Below are 27,275 nucleotides of genomic sequence, written 5' to 3' on the forward strand. Positions count from 1 at the left end.
TGACCGTAGTTATGATGCTCAAGAGCCCACACTTGGATTGTGAAAGCTCCTCCCCCTGTATCTGAGTGGCTGTTGCGCTGGCTCAGTTTCAGAGAACCAGGGACAGGCTTTTTTGTCACGTGGGGTTTTGGAGAATGTAAAGGGGCTCCCGGGGTCCCCTCCTGCTTCTCTGCATGTCCTGCCCTCTCCAAGCCCATGTCTTGTCCATCCACCACCCACCAGCAATAAAGAAATACACAGAGACTGGGGTTCGAATGCTTGGCGCCAGGGATTTGAGGGTGGGCAAGGTACTTGGACAGGGTAGCTGGAGGGCTGCATTTCCACCCCAGCCTTATTCTTCGTAAGTCATGCCATGTCTTCCCCTTACTATTCCACATGAGCTAACTGGCCATTTTAGGATGGCCCTGCAGGAATATAAACATTTAGAGATTTTTTTTTTTTTTTTTTTGCAACGACAAGAAGAGATAGCATGTTTGAAGCCAGTAAGCTAGTTGTGTTTAGGAAAATCACCATGGGATTTAAGATGATGCATTGATGTAATGCAACTGGTGGTTTATGGAAATTCCTTTAGACGAACCTCGTCCTTATAAGCACGACCACATTCCTTGCTTGTGAATAACAGGCAGGGCCCAGTGGGATCATTTTTAAGTGTTCCATTACTAGCCTTTCACTTTCCACCTCTTGCTCAGGGAGGGGGTCCAGGGCGGAGGGGGAGGACGCCACAGTGAATGATTTCCGGGGGGAAGCTGTTTCAGGCTACGACTAATAAAAGGGAAAATCCAGAAATAATGTACGAAATTAGTCATCTGTCTTCACACCGTGTTCCGTTATAGTGTTGTGTTCCGCATAACTTCTTTATGGATCTTCAAAAAAAAATGAGGAGAGTCTGGAAAGATTAATAATCACTTGTGTAAAGGTCAAAAAGGTCCAGTTTCACATCCAAAAACAAGACGGGGGGAAAGTCCCCATTTGCTGCAACTGTCAAAATAATCCCCATGATGGAAAATTATGTTCTGGGACCTGGGAAAACATCCTGACTTTCTCTCTACAGTCATTGGTTTTATGATGCTAAATGCCAATAATTATGTTGTACTAGATGAAGTTCAACATGGCATATTTAAAAACTTAGGAATCCACGATCTATTAAAAGCATTTTTCCAGTGTGCACTTACACAAATATTGCTAATATCCACTAATAAATGCCTATCTGATTTTTAAAAGTGTGCTAAAGCAGAATTAAAATGGGGAAAGAAGTAGTATCCAAATATTTCTTCTCTTATTACTTTGCCAACTACTGACACGTATATTTTAAGACAGCGATTTTTCTCTTTGATGTTCCATTAAAACGTACCTCTTAAAACAATAGGGGCTCTGAGCAGATAGAATGAAAGATCTGTTTCAGAAAAGAAAAGACAGATGGTCTTCGGAGTCCTAACGAATGGGCCAGGTCAGCTCTGGAGAAACCTCGTGCTTAGTCAAAAGGCCACATCAGACTTGCCTGCAAACCTCCCAGCTTTCTGATTCTGTGTTCTTCAGACAATCAAATATGATTTGGTATTGATGGAAAGTTCTTTCCACCTGAGGGGGGAGGTTCAGAGAGCACCAGGCAGTTACATTGAGGAGGCTCCCAAGAATGTAAAGCGTAACAACAGGTAGTATAGAGCGGCTGCAGTGCAGGTGGGCAGACACCAGTGCAGGTGGGAAGACACCAGTGCAGGTCACCAAGGCATCTGGTTAAGAGGTAGACATTTATCGAGACTGAGTGGGCCTCAGGTCCCAAGTTTCTAAACAGCTCTGGATGGTGCTGATACTGCTGTCCTAGGGCCACACTTCGGGCAGCCACGGTTTAAAATCCAGGATTCTGATTATCTCATGCACTGAGAAGTCTTCCCAGTGTGGCTTCCAGGTTTCCAGCATCTGGAGCTACCACCAGGACCAGACTCACCCCATCCTCCCTCCTGCCATCTTCTGTGGGGGCTTCTCTCTTGTTGGTGGCAAGTGTCACATCTTCACACAGACACTTGTATTGTTGTTGCAGACACGTTTTTCCTTCTCCTACCTTCAGCAGCCTTCCCTGTGGCCAGGATCGCTTTACACCCACGTACTTGCTTCAGGATAAGCTGGAAAAGCAGCTTCTTGGCATTTCCACCGCTCTGTGGAAGGCAGCACCTGTCAGCAGAGCAGTGGGCATGGGGCAGGACCACAGCTGGGTTAGCACCAACAGTGTTCCCCCACCCAGACAACAGCCACAGAAGGCATGATGCCTCCATCAAGCTCGGACATGCAATCAGGAAAATTAAAGTCAAGTAAAGCATATTTGAGATTTTTAAGAACAAGTCTGCTTTTCCCTAGGCAACTGCATTATATTTAATGTTACCTAGCAATGGAACATGCATTGCTAATCCATTCTCTCTGATGGTCATCGGCATGTTGTTTCGTGGCCTGAGAGCTACCACTCTCCTCTGCCCCAGGAAATGATGCTACCCTCTTCTCTTGAGGAGACTAGATTAAGGAAATTTTATGTGAAATGATCTAGCTAAGATTTTATATAAAAGGTCAAACGTGGCGCATGGCACTCAGTAGGCATTCAACAAAAATATAGATGTACAGTAATACAAGCCATCACTTTATTTGTGTGTGCGTGTATTCAGCATAAGAAGATGGATTGTATATTGTACTTCTACTTTCAGTTTGTATACAGATTGAAATGAATTCATGATACTACCTGGAATAGCTCAATTAGTCCATGTGGCTGCAGATGAGACATCTGCAGACAGACTATTGGGGAATATGCCACTCTCTAAGCGCTGGATGTGCAAATGTAACCTGGCAAAGTGACAGCAAAATATTCGACCACCTGCAATAGCAATAGATTTTTCCTAGTTGCCAGTGGTAGAAAAGTCATTAATCTTCACATCTATTCGTTAACTGGACCATCCTCTGATACTTTTATGCATGTTCAAAGCAGCTCAGGATTTAGTTTTAACTGAGCCGAATATTTCAGGTTCATTTATTTAAATCATTTACTAAACTGTCACTAATTTGAAAGGTACTGAAAGTATTCGTTAACCAGGGTGTGAAAATATCTCACCAACACTTTGTTTCTTTTCTGATTTCTTTTTTCTTAATCATTCAAGTATAATTAGTGTACAGCGTTATATTAGTTTCAGGTGCGCAGTACCATGATTCAACAATTCTGTACATTACTCAGTGCTCCTCACAATAAGCGCGCTCTTCATTCCTGCCAACTAGTTCACCCATCCTCCACCCAGCTCCCCTCTGGGAACAGTTTATCCTCTCTAGTTAAGAGATTGTTGCTCTGCTTGTCTCCTTTTTCCTTTGTTAATTTGTTTTTTTTCTTAAACTCCACATATGAGTGAAATCATATGGTATTTGTCTTTCTCTGACTTATTTATCTTGCTTATTATTATAATATTCCATTGGAGATATATATATATATATCACATCCTTATCCATTCATCGATCCATGGACACTTGGGTTATTTCAAATCTTGGCTATGGTAAATAATGCTGCAGAGAACATTGGAGTTCTGACCAATTTTCAATAGGTGAATAAGCATTCAACATCCCTACCCAATAACTTAAATGCTTACTCAGTTTAAAGGGTTTTTTTTTTCTAATTTTGCATATAAACTCAAGAATTAACTATTTTACCAGTGAGCATATTTTAGTTAGCATACAACTAAATTTGTTTTTTCTAAAGTAAAATATTTTATCTTATTTCTTTTATGGTGGACTTGTGTAATTGTAGCTGTCCGGAGCAAACAAAAGCCAGAGTGACTATAAAATATTATTTTCTAATGAAAAACAATTACATAATGATGTTTTTATGGTAGAAAGCATGGTGTCTTTTAAGGTATTACTTTGGGGGACCATATATTATTCAAATGATGTGGAAATTGCTGAAAATAGTTTGAGTTTCTCTTTGGCAATGGACTTTAAAAATGTAAAGTTGACATTTTGTGGCCAATCTCTGGAACTGCAATAACAAAACCAAAATGATTTCATTTGGTTTGCAAATGCTGTATAAAAGAAAATTCTAACTTTTGCAAGTTTCCAAGAAATCAAATAACAGAGCATGTATTAATTTTCCAAATTTATTGTGGTACAACTGATAAATGAAATTGTCTATATTAAAAATGTGCAATGTGATGATTTGATATATGTTGTAAAATATTGAACACGATCAAGTTAATTAATAATCCATCACTTCACACAATTATCTGTCGTGTTTGTGTGATGAAAATACTTAAGAGAGTAAATCTTTCAACAAATTTCAAGTAGGTAATACAGTCTTAGAAGCAATAGTCATCATGCTGCCCATAACATCCCCAGAACATATACATCTTATAACTGAAAGTTTGTGCCTTTTGAACAATATCTACCCATTTCTTCTACCCTCAATGTTTGGCAGATATCCCCACTGAGGCCATCTGCTCTGGAGCTTTTCTTGATAGGGAGATTTTTGATTACCAATCCAATCTCCACAATCAGATTTTCTATTTCCTCCTGATTCAGTCTTGAAAGATTGTATGTTTCTAGGAACTTATCCATTTGATCCAGGTTATCCAATTTAGCTGGTGTATGATTATTCATAGTAATTTTTCCCGATCCTTTTGTATTTCTGTGGTATCAGTTATAAAGTCTCATATTTTATTTCTGATTTTATTTATGTGAGTATTCCCTTTTTCTTGCTTAATTAGTCTGGTAAAGATTTGTCGGTTTTGTTTATCTTTTCAAAAAACTAGCTCTGTATCTTGCTGATCTGTCCTATTGTTTATCTGGTAGCTATTTAACTTATTTCTGCTCTAATCTTTTTGTTTCCTTTCTTCTGCTCATTTTGGACTTAGTTTGTTCTTCTTTTTCTAGTTCCTTGAGGTGTAAAACTAGGTCGATTTTTTTTTTTTTTAAGATCTCATTTTTTAAAATGTAGGTATTTAGGGCCTCCTGGCTGACTGAGTTGGTGAAACATACAGGTCTTGATTTCAGGGCTGTAGATCTGAGCCCACATTGGGTGTAGAGATTACTTAAACATAAAATCTTTATTAAAAAAAATAGAATAAACAAAATCTTTAAAAAAAATAAAATAAAAGGGCAGCCCTGGTGGCACAGCGGTTTAGCGCCGCCTGCAGCCCGGGGCATGATCCTGGAGACCCTGGATCGAGTCCTATGTCAGGCTCTCTGTATGGAGACTGCTTCTCCCTCTGCCTGTGTCTCTGCCTCTCTCTCTCTCTGCATTTCTATGAATAAATAAACAAAATCTTTAAAAAAAATAAAATAAAAGGTTTAAAAAAATAGAACATAGGCATTTATCACTACAAACATCATTCTTAGCACTGCTTTTGCTGCATTGCGTAATTTTTGGCATGTCATGTTGATGTTTTTCTGAATTTTTTTCCCTTTTGATTTCTTCTCTGAGCATTGGTTATTCAGAAGTATATTGTTTGATTTGTGAATTCTTCAACTTTCTCTTGTCACTGATTTCTAGTTTCCTGTGATTGTCATCAGAAAAGATGCTTGACATAATTTTAATATTCTTAAATTTGTTAAGACTATTTTGTGACCTGACATGTGATCTCTCCTGGAGAATGTTTCATCTGTGCTTGAGGAGAACATGTACTCTGCTGCTGCTGGATGCAATGTTCTGTGTACATAAGTTAGGTTCATTTGGTCTAAAGTATGGCCAAGTACATCATGTCCTTATTGATTTTCTGTCTGGATGATCTATCAAATGTTGAAAGTGGGGTACTGAAGTCTCCTACTATTATTGCTATGTTCCCTTCATATCTGTTAATGTTTACTTTAGATAATTAGCTGCTTTGATATTGAGTGCATGAATATCTACTAATATATCTTTTTGGTGAATTGAGTGAGCCCTTTATCATCATATAATGACCTTTTTTGTTTCTCATTAGATTTTTTGGCTTAAAGTCCATTTTGTCTGGTATAAGTACAGCTACCCCTGCTTTCTTTGGTTGCCATTTGCATGCAATTGGCATCTTTTCCCATGTCTTTAGGTTCCATGTGTGTGTGTCCTTAAAGCTGAAATGAGTATCTTATAGGCAGCATATAGTTAGATATGGGTTTTTTAAAATCCATTCAGCCACCCTATGTCTTTTGGTTAAAAAAATCTAATCCATTTACATTTAAAGCATTAATCTGTTAAGTTAGAACTTCCTATTGCCATGTTTTAAATTATTTTTTCTGGTGTTTTATAATGCCTTTCTTCCTTTGTTGCTTTCTTCCTATGTGATGATCTTATATATGCTTTGATTTTTCTTTCTATCTTTTGTGTATTTACCATAGCTTTTTGCTTTGTGGTTACCATGGGGCTTATGTAAAACATCTTATAATTATAACAGTATATTTAAGCTGATGAGGTTTAATTGCATGCAAACCCTCTACCCTTTATTTCTCCCCTCATTTTATATTTTTGATGTCATCACTTACATCTTTGATTTTGTGTATCTGTTACTAAATTATTGAGGCTACAGTTATTTTTAATGCTTTTGTCTTCTAACTTTTACACTAGAGCTATAGGTGATTTACACACTACCAGGACAGTATTAGAATATTCTAAATTTGCTTACATCTTTACCAGTGAGTTTAATACTTTAATATGTTGTCATGTTATTAATCAGTGTCCTTTCTTTTCAGTTTGAAGAACTCAGTTTAGCATTTCTTGTAAGGCACATGTAGTAGTGATGAGCTCCTTCAGTTTTGGTTTTCTGGGATAATCTTTACCTGTCCTTCATTTCTGAAGTACAGTGTTGCTCTGTAAAGTATTCTTGGTTGGTGATTTTCATCTCAGTATGTTGAATACATCCTCCCACTCTCTCCTGGCCTGTAAGGTTTCTGCTGAGAAATCTATCAATATCTTCATGGGGATTCTGTTGTATGAAATGAGTTTCTCTTGCTGCTTTCAAAATTTTCTCTTTGTCTTTGATTTTTGAATTTTATCATATTGTGTCTTGATGAAGTCCCTTTTGGGTTGAATCTGTATGGCACTTAAAACTTGATGTAGCTGGATGTCTGTATCTCTGCCCAGAATTAGGAAATTTTGAGCCACTTTTTCTTTTTTTTTTTTTTCTTGTGAAGATGAAAAAGCTAGTATGTTTATTGATTGCTTTTTAAAAACATTTATTTAAATTCCAGTCAGTTAACATATAATATTAGTTGCTATTTCCTTAAATAAGCCTCTGACTCTTTCTATTACTCCCCTTCTGGGATTTCCATAATACAAATATTATTTCTTTTAGTAAATCTCATAATTCATGCAGGCTTTATTCACTCTTTCTTTTTCATACTTTTTATCTTTTTTTTTCCTCCTTTGACTGGATAATTTCAAGTACCTCTCTTCAAGTTCAAAGATTCTTTCTTGTCCTTCATGAAGTTTGTTTCTGATGCTCTCTATTATATTTGTTAATTCATACATTGTATTCTTCAGCTCCAGAATTTCTGTTTGATTTTTACTTATGATTTCCATCTCTGTTGAATTTGTCATTTTGTTTACATATTGTTTTCTTGATTTCACTGAATTATCTATTTGTATTTTCTTGCAGCTTGCTGAGCTTCCTTAAAATAATTGTTTTGAATTCTTTGTCAGACCATTTGCAGATCTCCATTTCTTTGAGGTCAGTTCTTTGGTGGTGTTATGTTTCCCTTATTTTTTGTGTTCCTTGAGGTATTGCATTGCTCTCTTTGCATTTGAAGAGGCAGTCACCTCCTCCAGTCTAATTCCCATCATCATATGAGAGATATTTTCACCTGTCAATCTAAATAGGGACTCTGAGGCTTTCTCTATTCTTTTCTATGAATACAGTTATTCCCACTTCTTGTTCCCTCTTGGAGGGGGATTCTTAATTGTATGCCTTCTCTCAATTCCAGGAAGCCAGGCTGGGTGCTGATGACCTCTCATATGTTTCCTCTATGGCGGTGCCCAGAAATGCTCATTTGTGAACCTTTTCCTAATCCTAAAGAGTCAAGTGGGCTTTCCGCTCTTTGATCCCTAGCAAAGGCTTGCTCTCACCATCTTTGAGACTGTGTGCCTGGAGCCAACCATGGAGGTGGGGTATGAGGTTGTGAAGAAAGGAGTGTACGGAGTGTTGGGGGTGCCTGTGGGTTGCTTGGGGTGTCCACAGGGGTAGTACCTCTAGCAATTCGTGAGTAGGCTTCCTGATAGAGACCACAAATCAGTTAGTAGGAGACTTTGAAAAGTGGTTATTAGTGTCCTCTGATGAATTCCAGGACCTGGCTGCTGTGCTCTTAGGCTCTTAGGCTCTCCGACACCCTCAGACTGAGATCATGTGGTATTCTAGGTGGGTCAAGAAAGCAGTGGGCCTCCTGGGCAGCATCTTACATGGCTAGGGAAGCTGGGTGCTCACTCATTTGCTCTCCTTCATGGGAGGAATTGTGAGCCATAGGCGCTCTGGGCCCTGAGCCTTGCCACCTTGGGGGAGGAGGTGACACAGTCAAGGTAAAACTGTTCTTCTTACCTTTTATAATGCATCTGTTTTTGCATTTTATTTTTCCTATAATGGTGTGCTGGAACTTCTCTGAAGGACTTCCAAAAAGGCATTGTCATCTATGGGCAATTACCAAAAATCAGTGTTCTATGAGGGATGATGATGATGATTAATCTGCCATCTCACTGATGTCACTCCAATTGTTTTTGTATTAAAATAAAAGTTAGGATGAAAAAAATCCCCAATTATTATCACATGTGACAAAGATTTGCTAAGAATGAAACAATTTAAGATTGTGATGAAAGGCTGAAAGTAACTGTAAAAATGGACTATAAGAAATACGGACTGCTTTGAGGAGAAATTCATGTTCAAGTAGAAGTATGAAAAATTCAAGCTGGCGCTACAATCTATGACAAATAAGAGTGCAGAATGTTACAACACCTCTGCGGGAGAATTTGGAAATTTCTGGAAAAAAATTGTATAGTCTTTTCTTTTAATCTAGTCACCTTATTTCTCAGAATTTTCCCTTTAGATGCTGTGATGTTGTGATATAATAAGCAATGCATATTTTGGTCTCCATACACAGTTCCTGGCACACAGCTCATAAAACTCTTGTAATTTCCTAGGTGGTAAGAGCAATAGGAGTATCTTATAATATTTTTCTTTTGCCTCAGGCTCTTGAAACAGCTGTGGATAAATAAAGGTGAAAGGGGTGTCTTTTGTTCACAATAAGCCCCTTCCAGCCACACCTAAGTTCGTGTTAATGAGGTGGCTTTTGGAAAGCACCTAAAGATGGAGGACTGGTTGCCACGGGGAACCAACTCTGTGATAAGATGGCTGGAACTTTCAGACCTCCCAGGAGGGGGAGGGGCTGGAGATGGTTGACTTGATTTCCAAGTGTTAAGGATTCAGTCTATCATGCCTATGTAATGAAGCCTTCATTAAAATAAAATAAAACAAAACAAAACCCTAACTGAAGGGGTTTGGAGAGCTGCTAAGTTGATGAACTTGGAGATGCTGCGAGGGTCATATGCTTGAAGCAGGCAGTAGCTCTATACCCCTTCCCCCATGTCTTGCCCTATGCATCACTTCCTGGTTGTATCATTTTATAATAAACTGATAACCTAGTAAACCTGTTTTGAACTCTGTGAACCATTTTAACATTAACCTGAGGAGGTGGTTTGGGAAACCTCTGATTTCTAGCCAGTCTGTCAGAACTATAAGTGGCAACATGAGCTTGTAATTGGCATCCGAAATAAGGGTGGTCCTGTGGAACTGAGCCTTAGCTTTTGGAATCTGATGCTAATTCCAGGTAGATAGTGTCAGAATCGAAGTAAACTGCATTTTTTTGTTGTCTGCCAAGAATTGGAAAATTACTCAGTGCGGGAAAACCCCACACAACTGGTGTTAGAAGTGTTCTGAGAATAGAGTAGAGGAAAAAAGGTAACATGTCTTCCTTTCAGATACCGTAGCACAACTACAAATCAACTCATGCACAGAGCTATTCATTATGCCATGAATGGTAAGAGCTAATGATGGAAACGGTGTAAATGCCTAATTATCAGAAACGAAAAGTGAGCTGAGAACATCTTGCTATGCCAGAAAGCAAGAAAAGTGCATGAAAAATTGATGGGGACATGTATGAAGGACACAAGTACTTGCTAAAAGGGACTTCCAATGATCATAGTTGAAATAATTTGAGCAACGATGAAGGATGGAATGGGTTATAACACATTGTCTAAAATAAGAATCTCCAAGTCCTTAGTGATATCTTTAACATGGGAAAAGGAAGCATTTCTTTATAAAATAGTGCTTATTAATAAATGTAGAAGAAATGAAGGATTGCAACACTTAAATTTTCCTACCATTAAGGTAATTACTACTTTAGGCAAGGATTTAGCAGTGAATCCTAAAATCATCAAGGGAAGAGTTGTCAGGCACAGAACCTCAAAGCATCACTGTGCAGGATATTTTTAATTACAAAGAGGGAAAGGATCCCCCTTGAGGAATCGATCAAAGGTAGCATCACCCAACCACTGGGCAGCCAGTGATGTAAAAGGAAGCACACCACCCCAAGTGGCTTTCTTGTTAAAGATGCTCAACATTGGGGTACCTGGGCAGCTCAGTGGTTGAGCATCTGCCTTTGGCTCAGGTCATGATCCTGCGGTCCTGGGATCAAGACCTGCATCAGCCTCCCCAGAGAGAACCTGCTTCTCCCTCTGCTTATGTCTCTGCCTCTCTCTCTGTGTGTCTCTCATGAATAAATAAATAAAATCTTTTTTTAAAAAGATGCCCAACATTAATCTAATCAATGGGAACAATTTACAAATCCAGATAGTGGAGCATTCTACAGGACACCAGGCTAGACTCCTCAAAATTGCCAAGGTTATATATAGCAACTAAAAGTAGAAGGACCATTCTAGACTGCAGGAGACTAGAGACACATGGTAGCCAATAAAATGCATGATCTTTGAAAGCATCCTGAATTTAAAAAAAAAATCATTTTTGTAACAATTAGAGAAATTTTACTACTAAATTTATTTTCACATTAAATATTGACTTGGGGGTTGATAAAGGTATTGTGGTCAATAAGCAAGTATTCTTGTTCTTGGGAGATGCATGTTGAAGTAGGTAACAGCTGTAGCTTATTTTCAAATGGTTTAGCAAAAACTGTGTATGACAAAGACAGAGAGAGGAGAGACAGAATGAGAGAAAGAGACAAAGCAACTTAGCAAAATATTAACAATTGATGAATTTGGAAAGGAGATTAATGGGTATTCATTATACCATTATTTCAATTTTTTTGTAAGTTTGAGGTGTTTTATTTTGTTTTATCTTTTTAAGTATAGTCACCATTTATTTATTTTTTTTTCTGGAGAACACTTTTTCTTCAGTCGTTAAGGACTTAGCTCCTTACATGGGCTTCGGTGGAAGTCATGGGGCAGCACCCATGGGTCTAAGTTGGGGTGGGGGTGTTCGGTCCTTCCGTGCTTCGCGAGAGTAATTCCTGACTACCTTGCTGTGAATGGCACAACTCACGCAATAATGGAGCTTCACATACAGCTTGGGAAGCACATAGGCATCGAAGACACTTGCTTGGGAAATGTCTGATAGTGGCGGCCTCCACGATGTTCCCAATAACGAACTTCTTAATGGCCTTGTCCTTGGGCACACAATGGGTGCAGCTGGTGCAGCGGATGGGCTGCACCTGGCCGAGGCCTTTTTTTGGCACGACCATTATTCCATCTTTTCTTGGTCATCTTGGGCACAGGATCGAAAGGAGAGTCTGAGATGTTTAAAAGAAATTGGGGGAAACCCTGGGGCATCCGGAAGCACAGGTCTGCCTCGGTTGGTGAAGTGTCTGCCTTCAGCTCAGGTCATGATCCTGGGTTCCTGGGATTGAGCCCTGTTTTGAGCTCCCTACTCATCAGAGAGTCTGCTTCTCCCTCTGCCCCTGCTCATTCTCTCTCTCTCTCTCTCTTCCTCTCTCAGATAACTAAGTACAATCAAAAAAAAGAAAGAAAGAAAGAAAGAAAGAAAGAAAGAAAGAAAGAAAGAAAGGGGGAAATCCAGCTGGTGACTACACAGCTCCACTCAGCATATTTATTCTGTGGAATGTGGTTGGATGTGAATTACATGATCTTTATCACTTAGGGTACACCAAAATATCACTGGTAGGAGGATGTTAGTAAGAATGAGATGCTATTAAGGGAGCTTGAGGCTCTCAGGCAGGGCCTTGCACAGAGTATGTACTACGTTCTCTTTTTTAATAAATTGAGTCTACATTTTCACATCCACTTGGGTAAAAAAACTGAAAGACTCCTAACTGCAACCGCCTTCTCCACGTGTAGATGCCAAACATGGAGCCTACAGTGGAAGAGATGTTAACATCTTTCAGAAGAACTCATTCAGCCCATGGCCACTGGGGCCACATTGCCCAAAGCTCATGGAGCACTAATCTGGCTGTGACCCAAACCTTGATCCATAGTTGACCCTTAAATAACATGGGCCATTAGGGTGCCTACCCTTCATGCAGTCAAAAATCCACATATAACTTTTGACTCCCCTAAAACTTAATTACTAATAATCTGTTGCTGACTGGAAACCTTACTGATAACACAAACAGTTGGTTAACACATACTTTGTATGTTATGGGTATTATATACTGTAATCTTAAGATAGCTGGAGAAAAGAAAACGTTAATGATAAAATCATAAGGAATACATTCGTTGTACTGTACTGGAAAAAATCTGCATATAGGCAGCGCACCCAGAGGTCCTGCGGATCTGCCTCTTACTTCAACGGTGTTTGGATAGAAACGACCCAGCGATGCCCCTTCTCCAGCCTTTGACCACCCTCCAACATCTTTTCCAATTGAAACTTTTGGAATCATCTTCTCAGCCATCCTCTGCTTCCAGGACCACCTGGTCAACATGCACCTGTAGGCCTCCTGCATCTCCTTCTAGGGTTCTATTTTGACCTCAGTGATGTGGCTCTGGAGTATATGGGCCATTTCTTTCTCCAGTTGGCCAGGGAAAAGCTCAGGTCAGCGTTTCTTGATGATGCAAAACCAACATGGCGGTGATGCCCTCTTCTAGAATGTGCAGAAGTGGTTCCAAAACAAATTGAGTAAAACCCTGGATGTCATGGAAACCACTAAGGTCCTGGAGAAGACTAAACCAAGCCCTGTTGTATCTGCATACTCTGGGGCCTACCATGAGGACTCCCATGTCTGTGACTTCCTAGAGACCCACTTCCTAGATAAGAAGGTGGAGTTCATGAAGAACATGGGCGACCACCTGACTCAGCTCCACAGGCTGGCGGTTCCCAGACTGGGCTGGGCAAGTATCTCTTAGGCCCACCCTTGAGCATGACTAGAGCTGCTAGAGCCCAGCGGCCTTTGAAGAACCCTTCTGGTGTCCCTCTGGTGTCAAGGCTTTTGCCTGAACCTCTTCTTATCCATAGCCACTAGGCAGCTTTTTAACCATGCTGGAGCCTTCTCCCAAGCTGTGGCCCAAATGGAAACAAAAATCTTTTTACAGTAAAACAAACAAACAAAAAACCAAAAAAACCCAAAACCCACATAAAAGTGAACCTGTGCAGTTCAAACCCTTGTTCTTCAAGGGTCAGCTGTACTTATTTTTTTTAACTGTACTTATTTTAATGGGCCACTTGCATATGGGTGGAGAAATCAAGGAATGATCTCAAAATTCACCTTATGAAACCATTAAGTTATTAAATCCTGATGATGATGGAATGTTTGGCATAGAGAATAACAATTTTCATAGGTGATGTTCCCATCAAAATTGAGGGCTGAAATATCCAGAGGATTCCAGGTAAAGCCCGCAGGATGACCCACGGGGGATGTCATTTCCATCAGCATGTTGCCAGCACCTCCCACCAAAGCATAATTATTTAGACTAATAAACCAATAAGCATGTTCTAATGAAAACTCTCCCAAAGACAGAAAGAGATCATGAAGGTGAAGAAAGCCCTCGAGCTTCTAACTATGCAAAATTATACCTAATCATTTACTGAGGACTTCATAAAATTCATGCCTAAGCATTTTGTTTATTATTCTTAACTGTACGTTACCTGGAATAAATTTCATTAGCCGGTCTTTTCTCGTCTTGCTTATCACATTAAGTAGCCAGGGTGCAGGTGTTTAATGGCTTGTTCATGACATTCTGCTGTTTACCAGGAGCACTTAATGTCTGAAGGGTCTTTTTAAGGCTGTTTATGCTTTTGCCCCACATGTGTCAACACCCACGATCACTGTCCCCACTGTGCTGCGTGTGCTCACCTGTCCCCCTCTGTCAAGCCCAGTTATTAGCTCTCCTGAAGATTTGAGGGCCCTTGTGGCAGGACAGCGGGTAGGCCTCAGCAAGAAGTGGCAGCTGACCCCCTAATAAAGCCAGAAGAGAAAAACCACAGGGAGTAAATCCCAAGAACTTGCTCCCACTGTCGTCTGAACATCCCAGCGCTCCCTCTGAGGTTAGCCCAATCCCAGCTCCACAGCCACCATCCCGATAAGCCGGGTTTCCATTATCCACCACTGTATCCAGGGACTTCCAGATCAATGCCATTGATTTGTTCTTGATTCTGCGATCTGGGCAGGGCTAGCTGGGAACAGCTTTTCTCTCCTCTACGTTACATGAAGGACAGCCTGAATGGAGGCTGGAAGATCTGCTCCCAGGATGGCCTGTTGGGGCTGGCTGTGGATCTCAGTCCTGCTCTGGCAGCCTTCACTTGTGGCGAGGGTGGGTTTTCCACAGCGCAGTGGTCTTGGGGTGTGAGACTGCAGACTTCCCTCAGAGCCCTAAGTGCAAGCTGCCAGGACTTCCTAAGGATCAGGCCTAGCAGAGTGTCACTACAGTCACTTGGTTAGGGTGAGTCACAAGGGCACTAAATTGCCAGGGAAGGAAAGATGTAATGGTGTAAATACCAGGAGATATGATGGTTTCAGATGACCACACCATTTGGATCACCAAGAAAAGGTTAAATTCAGGCCCACGGGCTATCTGAAAAGGCAGGTAAATGTGTATGATAATTGCAGATTTCTTTCATCCAAAATGCTTGCATTTTAAAATAAAACTTATTTTATCTAATACATTTATATTTATGATAAATATATACTTATTTATATAATATGATAATCATTTCTTGTTGATTCTGGATATGAGATATTGCTGTACACGCTTCACCCTATATGTGCCAGTCTCAGCTTTGTAACTGTTGGGTTGGTTGGCGAATGAGCACAAGATTCGATGGAGAGGACCTCCAGGGAGGCCCACTCGGGCCCAGGGCCAGACAAAGCCTTGGTAGACAGGTGACAAGGCTATGAGACCACGTCTTGGAAGGAAGGAGGCCTCGGTGCTTACTTCTTGTGGACAGCTCACTGATGCAGGCATTGTTGGGAAAAACCAAAAAGACCAAATTGAGGGCTACAAAGGAATAAAAGAAGGAGTTCAAGTGGGCAGCTGATTCTTGCTCTGTAGTCTTCCATGGGAAAAAGAAAGTTATGGCTCTTCCCAAGTCAAAGAGCTATATTCCTTTTCTTTGAAGGAAGGGTTTGAGGCTCATGAAAGAAGGTTGATAAGAATTATTGGGTAAGGGTACAGAAAGGAAAGATCTGGGTATATTACTGGCTTATGTACCAGAAGGGGATGCTCCCACCCCTCGCTGAATGACAGGCTAAGAAATAAGATGACTGTGTATTTCCCCTGTAAGTATCTCAGGCCTCTGAGCACCACAGGAGGGAATTTGTACCCTGGTTTCCTTTCCAAATTTTGGGGGCCTTTTTCCCCCCAGGATTCTCAGTGAACATTACATTATGGTTCCATATTTTTGTCTCTTTCTTGCTCCACTAATTCAGTAGGCCAAACAGGGTAAACAGAGCCTGGCAGAGATTTCATATTGCTTCGAGGTTTGAAATCCTGCCTAAGGGACAGAGTATTATTGTATATATGCTAAAATGTTAGGCTAGCCAGGATGGTTCCCTTGCTTACAGGGAGAGTGAGCTAGAACAGTGGAATGTCTGAAACACAGACTCTCACTGGGAAGTCCATGCTAGGGAGCACCTCCGGGGGGCCCGCTCAGGAGTGTGCAATGAATTAATCAGCGATGAATACAAGGAAGCAAATCATGGGGGAAAAACATGGGAATGAATTAATTTTCATTGATGTGGGGATGCAGGGAGAAAGCATCATTAGGTTAGGCATATCTTCCTCAGTGGGGGTGGGTCCCTTGGCTCTCCCTTTCCTGATGTAGCCACCAGTCTCCTGTGTCCCAGCATCAGTAAAGAGAGAAGCTTTCAAAAGAACTGGCTCTGCTTCTCCAGCTAAACCTTGACTGATACGTCTTCAAAAATAAAAATGACATTTTAGAGAGACATATTCATCTTTGGCAGAACTGCATTTTAAGAAGCACTCAAGAAGTTCTCACCCAACCTGAAGAGAAATGGCACCTTCTAGAATCTAAAGATTATTTCCTCCAGAAAACACAGCAGAGGGAATACTTCCAGAAGGGGGGGATGACTTCATTTTATGAGGTCAAATACCCTTGACACAAAACTAAACAAAGACATTGCAAGAAAATTATTGACATCAACATCCCTCATGAGCACAGACATAAAAATCCTTGGCAAGAATATTAGCAAACCAAACCCAGATATTTATAAACAGGATGACACATCTTGACTAAATTGGAGTTCTCTCAGAAACTTAAGGTTGGTTTAATATTTTAAAAATTAATCCATATATTCCCACCAACAGGGCAAAAGGGCTCCCCTTTCTCCACGTCCTCACCAACACCTGTTGTCTCCTGTGTTGATTTTAGCCATTCTGACAGGTGGGAGGTGGGGGTCTCATCATAGTTTTGATCTGTATTTCCCTGATGATGAGTGATGTTGAGCATCTTTTCATGTGCCTATTGGCCATCTGGATGTCTTCTTTGGGAAAAATTTCTCTCCGTGTCTTCTGCATATTTTTTTTAAAGTTTTATTTGTTTATTCATGAAAGACACAGACAGAGAGGCAGAGACATAGGCAGAGGGAGAAGCAGTCTCCTTGTGGGGAGCTCGAAGCAAGACTCGATCCCAGGACCTCAGGATCATGCTCTGAGCTGAATGCAGACTCTAAACCGGTGAACCACCCAGGCGCCCCTCTCCTGCACATGTCTCAAGTGGATTATTTTTTGGGAGGTGTTGAGTGTGATAAGTTCTTTATAGATTTTGGATGCTAAACCTTTACCACATATGTCATTTGCAACTATATTCTCCCATTCCATAGATTGCCTTTTAGTTTTGTTGATTGTTTCTCTCATTGTGCAGAAGTTTTTATCTTGAGGAAGTCTACCCTACAACCCAGCAATTGCAGTAGTAGGTACTTATCCAAAAGATACAAAAATACAAATTCGAAGGAGCATATGCACCCCAATGTTTATAGCAGCATTATCAGTAATAGTCAAACTATGGGAAAAGCCCAAATGTCCATTAACTGCTGAGTGGATAAAGAAGATGTGGTATATACACACAATGGAATATTACTCAGCCAGGAATAAAATCTTGCCATTTGCAACAACACAGACAGCACTAGATGGTATTATGCTAAGTGAAATAAGTCAGGCAGAGAAAGACAAATACTATATGATTTCACTCATATGTGGAATTTAAGAAACAAAACAGATGACATAGGGGAAGGAAAAAAAGAGAGAGAGGGAAACAGACCATACTCTCTTAACTCTAGGAAACAAACAGGGTTGCTAGAGGTGAGGGGGGTGGGGAGATGGGGTAACTGGGTGATGGGCATTAAGGAGGGCATGTGGTGTAATGAGCACTGGGTATTTTATGTAAGTGTTGAATCACTAAATTCTACTTCTGAAACCAATTTTACCACAGATGTTAACAAACCAGAATTTAAATAAAAACTTGAAAAAAAACAATCAATATAATTTACCACATTAACAGGAAAAAGGCAAAAAAAAAATAATCATCTCAGTAGCTGCAGAAAAGCATTTGATAAAATTTGATGGTCTTTCATGGTAAAAACTCTCAGCAAACAGGGAATCTATTGTACTTCAGCTGTAGAAGGAGGGAAACCAAACCTATACTATACCAGATGCAATGTTCCCAGGATGTGCGATTTACTGAAGAGATAGGGGAGTAGGAGGGAGGATTGAAAGTCCCATAGCCTATGACCCTTGGACATCTGAGCTTCCCAGCAATCTTGAGGCAAACCATTGCTTTCATGTGTAAGTTCACAGGCCTGCAAACTTAAAGAGGGATTTCCAATCCCCAAAATATGCTCAGCTAACGTTTGCAAAAGTCATGACTGTTCAATGTGATAAGAATGACTAGAGATTAGAAACTGGAACCTTTGAAGATGACATAGCGGTGTGATTGAACTCAGGGAAGAGGTTGAGAAGTGTCATGATAAGACTTTCCACTGTGAGAGAAGAGAACAAAGTGCATGTTATGAAGATAAATGGGCTGACATGGCACCAGAGGCTGTGATAGTGTTTCTCCAAATGGTAAGACTCACCTGGGCCTTCTTTCGACGACCACACACCCAGGTCCCACTGTGCAGATTTGCATTTTGAGGCGGGATGGTAGTTCCTTTTGAATTGTTCTTATCAAGTAAATCTGAGAAACACTGAAGTTAAGATATTAAAAAAAAAACAAAAAAACTTAAAGCTGCAAGGGCCCTGAAAAGTCTGTAAAATACATAGGTACGGTTACTTGTTTTATCATGAAGTACACTGTTTGTCTTTGATTTTGATAAATACTCTTTATTAAGGACATTTCCATTCATAGTGTATTAAAACGTTCCTTAAAAAAAAAGTCATGGTGTTGAATTTTGCAAAATGTCTCTTGATTTCCATAGATATGATCATATTTTTTAAAAAAATTGTGATAAATTTATAAAATAAATCATATTTGTAGAAATTACCAAGGTCAGGGGGCCTGGGTGGCTCAGTTGGTTAAGCGTCTGCCTTCGGCTCAGATCATGATCCCAGGGTCCTGGGATGGAGCCCTACGTTGGGCTCCCTGCTCAGCGGGGAGTCTGCTTCTCCCTCTACCCCTCCCCTAGCTCGCACTCTCTCTCTCTCTGAAATAAAATATGAAAAAAAACTTACCTAGAATAAAGTTGCTTGATTATGGTTTGTTATATTTCAATAAATGTGTTGGATTTAACAATATATGCTTAGGACCTTTGCACCACTGGCCATAAAGTTGGATCATCTAATGGTTAATTTTCTGCATTTATCTTTCTTAGGTTCTGGAATCCGAGTTATGAAGGCCACAGTGAAAAAAGAAACTCCTCACCCGTATCTATGTGCAAACATAAGAAAAACATGCATAGTAGTCTGTGCCTTGAGGTTTCACCAGAACATGTGCTTCGACTGTGTGGGAGCAGGTGTGTGACTCGTGGCACCTTGTCCACACCCCGATCTGACATGGTTCTTCTCTGGGTGCAGACACTGTGATGGCTGAATGGCCAGTGAAGGGCAGTGGCTTGGCCAGCAGCTCCATCTGACCACCGAGGAGCCCTGAAGTAATATTTCTACCCATGGACTTCAGGAGTTAAAAGATTGCATCTACCAACTCGATCACTTTCATTAGAGAAAAACAAATAAATTCTTCCCTTTTATTAATCATAGTTGAGTACACAAAAATTGGTAGCAGCGAAAATGATAACTCACAGCAGTAAACCAAGATAAAAATAGCATGAAGCTGGCTAGATCCCAGGCTCATGAAAAGAAACAGGCCATTTCAGTTAGCCTCCGTGGCCTTATTATTTGTAAATGTTTGGTTTCTATTAAGCTGTAGGAAGTATTGAAAATAACTCACACAAGTGCTCAAATTGCCATTGTGGCACTTTAAAAGGTCACAAGACCCCATCTCAGGGAAATTTTGCAATCCCATTCCTTTATAAACATAAGCCAAGTGTAAAAAGGGCAGGTCAGCTTCTCAGGAGAGCCTCCCCCAGTTCTAGCAGGACGGGAGCTGCTTGGGACACAGTGGCTACTTGAAGTGACGTTTCCACATGCTCAGTGTGGCAGGTGCGCGATGGGATCCCCCCAGCCCCCGAGGCCCCATGATCACACGGTTGTCACCTGGTCACACCTTGGTCTCCATCTTTCCCACGGACTCTGTGAGCCAACCATACCCCTGGTGACAGAGATGACCCATAGGAGCGTAGATGTTTCTGTTTAGGGACTTACAGACGTTTGGATTTGAAACTGGGAGGAGTCTGAGGGAAGACTACATCGTTATTCCCTCCACTTCCGCAGCTAAACTTCTCCAAGCACCAGCGATCCGCCCGATTACTTAGTTGGGAGAACTTACCTGCTTTGTTTAGCATGAGATTTCCAAAGACGGGAAATAAAAGTTTACATGAATCTTTTTACAACCATGGTTTTGGAGAAAAGCTATAACCTCCAGGGTGATGGCCCATCTTACAGTGAATAGTCCATCGGAGGGCAAGCCATCAGCTCCTGTGTTGCCTGGCACTGCCACGGAGGCTTAGCTCCGAAAGGGAGCATTCTGGTAGGAGTGACCTTGAATGTGACCTCTCCTGGGCAGGCCGCATGGATGCTCTGGCCTTCCTCGCTGAACACGCCATGGGGATAGCATGTCTATGGGGGATGGAGCCCTGATGGAACCTGCAGGAATCCGTAAGACTCCAGGAAGAAGATGCACTCTTGCCTTTGGGCTCTGACAATAACCGTTGAGCCCAAGGTGGGAGGAGGAGGTGGCTCTCCCACAACCACACAAATCCACCCTCCGAGGGGGTCGGGCTCCCCGGGATGAACTTGCAAAGGACGGAGGAATTGACGGGTTTTTAAAGGGAGCCATCCTTTATCCCACACTGAGGGGAACATTCAGATGGTTTTTCCACTGAGTTTGTCCAGGATGATGGGATGAGAAGCCAGCAAGCTGAGCGCTGGCACAGCCTTCTTGCGAAGGGCGATTGGCAGCCTGGCCTGGGAGCTGTGTGACCTGGTTTCTCTCTTCCCCTTTCAACTTCCTTTTCAATGTTTCTGCTTCTTCACCTCAGAGCTGGATGTGCCTCCCCCCCCTTGCCTCCAGGGATGATGCGGTCAGTGTTAAGGTAACTCACCCTCCCTGCAGATTGAGGGTGTCTATGCCAGAGGGCCAAGCACTACCAAGGGAGGACACTGAGCAGGGTGGACAACAGGGGGACTTGGCCAGCTCATCCATGAGAAGAGAATGAGGAAATGTGGAAACACCTCCATCTTCCAGTGCTGTAAGGAGATGGGGAACAGTAGGTGGGGGGCCAGGGAGTAGCACGAGCACCAGGTCTTCGTGGGCTGGAGAGTGAGACTGAGCATCCTCTCTGGTGATCTCTCCAGGCTACCATCCCTCAGACTTTAGTGGGATGTTCTGAGGCTCTTGCTCCGAGGTGGATTTTGAATCAGGAGGTCTGAGGCGGGACCTGAGACTCTGCATTTCTGACAGCCCCTCCTCCACCTGGTGTGCCAAAGCTACTGGCCCAGGGCCACTCTTAGAAAACAGTAACCCGAAGCCTGCACAGGGCCCCAGCCAACAGGATCCCACTGGCAGAGCCCAAGGGGAGGCAGGAGCAAGGGCCAGAAAATCTGCAGAGTTAAGAAAGTTCCATCAAAGGGACCATGTGGATTGGCCTCTCGCCCTGGAGACAAATCTCAGCAACAAATTCTCCAGGAGGACTTTCTCATGGATCCCTCTGGTTCACACTTTACCCATCTCAAAGGACCAGAGTCAAATCACTCATCTCTTCAGGGTATTTTTCTTCTGTTTCATTAGTATGTGTCCTTGCCTTTATTCCCTTTCTTCGTCTTTCTTTGGGTTTATTTTTATGTTATCTTCCTAATTTCCTTTTCTTTTCTTTCATAATATAGTATTGGGGGGGGGGAGAAATTAGGAGCACCTCCCCTCCCCGTGCAGTTGAATATCTGCATATAACTTCTGATTCCCCCAAACCTGACCACTAATAGCCTACCGTGGACCAGAAGCCTTCCTGATCACATAAACCCGCAATTAGCACATATTTTATAGGTTATGTGTATTATATGCTTTATTCTTACAAGCAAAGTGAGCTAGAGGGGAAAATGTTATTAAGGAAATAATAAAGAAGAACAAATACATTTACTGTATTAATTGAAAAAAAAATCTCGCGTCCAGTGGACCCACACAGTCCAAACCATGTTGTTCGAGGATGAACTATATACTCATTTGAGACTAACATTTTTTTCTAAGTTAATTTAAAAAGATTTTTAACTGCCATTGTAATTTTTTATTGGACCTGTTGGGTATTTAGAAAGATAATTCTTATTTCAAATATATAGGAAGTTTTTAGCTTTTCCTTTGTTGTATGTAGATTTCTAGCATAATAGGACCATGACCAGAGAATAGGACTGTGACCAGAGAACCCACTCTGTAATTATACAATTTTTTAAAATGTATTGAAGCTTATTTTTAAGGTCATCATGTGGAAAGTTTCTAGAAATATTCTGCACGTGCTTGAAAATATTGCATATTCGGGCACTGTTTGGTACAGTGTTTCACTGTATCCCAAAGATTTTAGGATGTGGGCTATGCACAGTTTACTATCTTGAAAATTAAGAGTGCATTTTATGACCAGAGAGGATGTGACATTCTGTGATAGTGCTGTCATTGCCCCAGCATACATGAACGCGTGCATAACTTCTAGCAGAAAGATCACGTAAGGGCCATTTAAGGATGCAACATGCGTCCCCATTGTGCCTGGGAAGTCCCCGTCGTCACCTTCAGGTAGGATCAAACAGCAGAGTCAGAGGTGACAGCATCACGGGGTGGATGGTAATGGGGCTTTGTCTCGGGGGTGCTGTAACCCCAGCCCTCCCGATGTCACCGAGGACCCTAACGGGTGAAGAAATCATGCATATTGATGACTCCGACTCTTAAATAGCTCTCAGAGAAAAGAATTCTCACAGATGTTTCAGAAACACCTTCCGTAGTTCATTTCTCTTATATCTTCCAATTTTTATGTGTGTGAACCCACGGCATAATTAAAAATGAAAGAGCTTTGCCAGTAGGTTGTGGGAGAGTAATTCTGAGTAATGAGAAGTCATTGTCGCAGTCGACAAGATTTTCTTTTTTTTTTTTCTCCGTGGCTCATCAAATAACCGTGCATGTGACAGCCAGTGAATTCTTAGACTCAAGGAAATGCGGCGTTTAGGCCTATTCGGACAGGATCATGATTGAATCTTTCTGGAACTTCTGGATTTTTTGATTGTTATTATTTGGTTAATTGCTGAGAGGTATGTAATGAAGTCTCCCACCGAGGTCATGAATTGTTGTAGTTCTGTTAGTTTTCACTTTACATATTCTGAGGTTAATTCAGAATTGATTCTTGGGTTAATACAGGAAAATTCCATGTTGTTATTCCATAGTGAGTTTCATTGCTTTTTTCCCCCTCAAAGCGCACCTTGCCTGGTGTTGGGAGAGCCATGCCAACCTGACGGTGCGGAGTGCTAGCTTGTATCTTGTTTTCATTCTTTATTCCAACCCCTTTGCGTCCTTATGTTTGCAATATATTTTTCTATTGTTCCACTCATTCTACATTATTTTTCATTCTTTTCTTACCTTATCTGTGTTGACCTAGAATTTTATTTTTAAGATTTTATTTATTTATTCATGAAAGACACAGAGAGAGGCGGAGACAGGCAGAGGGAGAAGCAGGCTCCCTGCAGGGAGTGCAGGGAGCCCGATATGGGACTCTATCCCAGGACCCTGGGGTCACGACCTGAGCCAAAGGGAGACGCTGAACCGCTGAGCCACTCAGGCGTTCCAACTGAGAACTTTTTAATTCTTTTTTCCCCTCTATTAGTTGCAAAGTCATACACTCATTTTCTATTCTTTTAATGGCCTCGTGGTTACTTTACAAAATGACGTGCCACATTGCTGACTTACCTGAGTCCAAAATAAATTGATACCTTTGCCACTTCTCCCACCAGCCCTTGAGCCTGGGAACACGGACCCCACCCGTCCTACCCACTGTTTCTGCTTCACTCCTAAGTTTTTCATCAAGTGCTTTACGAAGTCAATGCTATTTTAGGTTTAACAATGTATTTTTGACACTTGGCATTATCCTTCATTTTTTCCTGCATTTTTGACCATCCATCTGGTTTGTTTTCCTTCACCCAAAAAGCACCATTTCGAGGGCAGACCTCTTGGCAGCCAGGTCTCTTGTTGGGCAATGTCTTTATTCACGTTCCTTCCGGAAGGACCTTTCCAGTGGGTGTAGAATTACCTGTTGGCACTTGTGCTTTCCCATTCCAGTAAAGCAGCCTTTCCAGTGGAGTCTGCCTCATTTGCTGCTGACAAGTCAGCTGTAGGAATAACCGGATCCCCCGACCCCTCCACTGGGGGGAGCGCTATGGGAAGACAGCTCTCAGCTGCCAGCACTCTGGGGGCTAACTTAGTTGAAGACCCCTCTGAGCCCAAAGTGAGGCCTCTTTCAGAGAGCAGGCCACACTCGCTGGCCCCTAAATGCAGGGGAATGAAGACCCAGCCGGCTCACTCCTGCTCAGGCAGCTCTGAAGGGCTGTCCTGTCCCACAGGTCACTGTAAGAGCAGCTCACACCTTTGCTGGAACTGCACACCAGCTCAGTGCCCCCTCCCCAGTCCTGCTGCCTGAACTCCCTCCCACAGGGACTGAGCTCAAGAGCTCCCCCCAAGAAAACCTCCTTGCTAGTCTCTCTTCTCAGAGCCTGCTCAACAGGGACCCCAGCTTGTGACAACTGGTATCAGAAGGAGAGAATTTTCTGCTGGCTCAGGCCCTGCCTGTCTGGCAACGGAGAAGACCCCGTCACCCACCAGTGGCAGGTGGGTACAGGTCACCCTGTACGAGAGAGTGGTGCTGTGGTTACAGGTGCCAGGTGCCATCGCGGGTGGGTGGGGGGCAGGCGGTGCCCTCAGGTTTCACAAAGGTGAGGGAAATAGTAACTACACGGAAAATGAATTGGGTTGATCGGGCTTTGGGAAAGAAAATGAAAAGCTGAGATAAATCAGCTCACGACTAAAGGCTAAGCAGAAAATCAGAGACTTCCTTGGCCATGTGAGAAGAGGTTCTCACTGGCTGCAGGGTCAGGGGCCCGGCTTCCCCGTGAGAGAAGCACGGGCCCCAGGAGGGCCCTGGTGTGTAGATGGGGACGTGTAAGGCACGCTTCCCACACAGTGACTCCAGATGCTCCGAAGCTCTGAGCCCGCACAGGTGGCTCTTCTCTGCCTGTCGAGGGCTAGCATTTGCCTCTACTTGAAAATGGTTCAGGGTCCCCTTCACCCCGAAACCTGCATGCCTGCCCTAGGACCTGCCCCCACGTCCCCCACAGGCTTCCAGGTCAGTGACTCGAGCTAGGTCTCAGTGCCACTCAGCCTGGCATTGCTGGACTGGAGCAGGAGGAAGGCCACGGTATCCATGGAGCTCCAAGGCCTGAGCAGCTGTACCAGCAAGGGCTGAGGCGTCCACGAGGGATGGGGGGGGGGGGGCTTTCCAGGCAGCCAGGATGTAAAGCTGAATAAAGGGAGCTCTTTGAGCTATCTGGAACATTCCAGCTATTTTTTTTAAGATTTTATTTATTTATTCATGAGAGACACAGAGAGAGAGAGAGAGGCAGAGACACAGGCGGAGGGAGAAGCAGGCTCCATTCAGGGAGCCCGACGTGGGACTCGATCCCAGGTCTCCAGGATCTCACCCTGGGCTGAAGGCAGCGCTAAACCGCTGAGCCACCCAGGCTGCCCCATAAGAACTATTTTTTACCCAATAAATTTGCACGTCCAATCCCTTCTTGGATGTTGTTTCTTGAAGGATCCAAATGGACAGTGTGCATCGCAGCTCAGCCTCACCCCTGCCAACTCCGCTTCCCAACCCTGCCTTCCTTCCAAGGTGTGGATCCCACGGTGTGGCTAACACTCATCTGGCTGGCCTATCTCCCCCTGGGCATCTGTTCCTGGGGAGCCAGCAGCCGTGCTTGCCTCTGGAAGGGCCTTTTTTGCTGTCCTGTCTTGACATTTCTTTCCCACAGCTCACTGTCCCTCCCTTCCATTGTGTCACTATCTCTCCTGTGACCTCTTCTATCTCTCCCTGGAGTCCTTATTTCAGGGAGACTAACCTTCTTTTTCATTTTCTTGAGCTTGTGACAAGAGAAAAGTGCATCCACAATTTTCTTTTACTTCTGATAGATATTCTTCACCTGCCCTCCTGCTTGTTGCCACACTCTTCCTGGAGAACTTCTCAGCTCAGGAGAACAGTTCCCTCTGGATGAGCTATTTGCTAAGAACGGTGTTGGGGGAAAGATAGATGGAGAATGAGAGCAGTAGCCTAACTCGGGAGTCGTTGGAAGGATTTTCTCAACACTCCACGTCCCCCGAGCAAGGATGGGATCTGCTTACCGATCTCCGTGGTCCATCTCGTGGTAAGCAGGCCTGTGTGGTTTGCAGCAAAGCCCTGAGGTGCCAGGGCACTTAGGGTACCAGAGCAGCTGATACTGAGCCGACTGCCATGAAGATTCCTTCTCCGACCCCTGCGCTTTGAGGAAAGACTGGGCATCTGGATGGTTTTCTTCCGACCTGTCTCACCTGTGGTGCCAGGTATGGATGCTTCAGGCCAGGACCTACGGTTGGACGGGGAGGGTTGTTACCCTTTTATGGAAAACCGTAGGCTAGAAAAGACCTGTGGGGCGGGGGTTGCATATGCTTTCTGGTGTCATGTCACAGCCTGACCCCGAGTTGGTTATACTTGGCAGTTACTTTTGCATTTTCAACGAAAACCGTTATTTTCTTCTCTAATGCTCATTCTTTTTGCCGGTTTTAAGTTGGCCACGGGGGAGGAAAGTGAACTGGGACCAGAACCCTAAAACAAGTTTTTATAAGCGATTTACATTTTATTTTATTTTTAAATCCAATTTACTTTAGCACTTTCACACGGCTGTAGGTTTGTTCTATTTTAATGCATATGAAATTAACGGTGCAAATTACAGGAGACAAAGCATACAGGGAAAGGTACCTAAAGCATGAATTAAAAATGTAGACACAGACATCATTCCTTTTCCTCCCGCATTAGAATGTGGATTCAGAAAACGAAAACAAAATCCATTTGGGATTGCCTTAGAGCAACCAAACTGGTTAAAAACACACCCGGTCACGACTGTGTTCACAGTGTTCCACGTCGCTCATAAAAACTGCCCTCCAGAGGTGGTGATGATGTCGTCGCGAGGGAGGGACGCCGGTGGTGAGCAGAGTCCC

At 42.6% G+C, this 27,275-nt stretch overlaps 1 pseudogene; it reads right to left on the reverse strand.

Moving 5' to 3' along the window:
- Positions 1 to 11,399: 11,399 nt before the first annotated feature.
- Positions 11,400 to 11,746, reverse strand: LOC129500789 (40S ribosomal protein S26-like; annotated as a pseudogene).
- Positions 11,747 to 27,275: the final 15,529 nt, after the last annotated feature.

The sequence above is a fragment of the Nyctereutes procyonoides genome, unplaced genomic scaffold, assembly GCF_905146905.1.
Source record: "Nyctereutes procyonoides isolate TBG_1078 unplaced genomic scaffold, NYPRO_anot_genome, whole genome shotgun sequence".
In the NCBI taxonomy this organism is placed as follows: domain Eukaryota; kingdom Metazoa; phylum Chordata; class Mammalia; order Carnivora; family Canidae; genus Nyctereutes; species Nyctereutes procyonoides.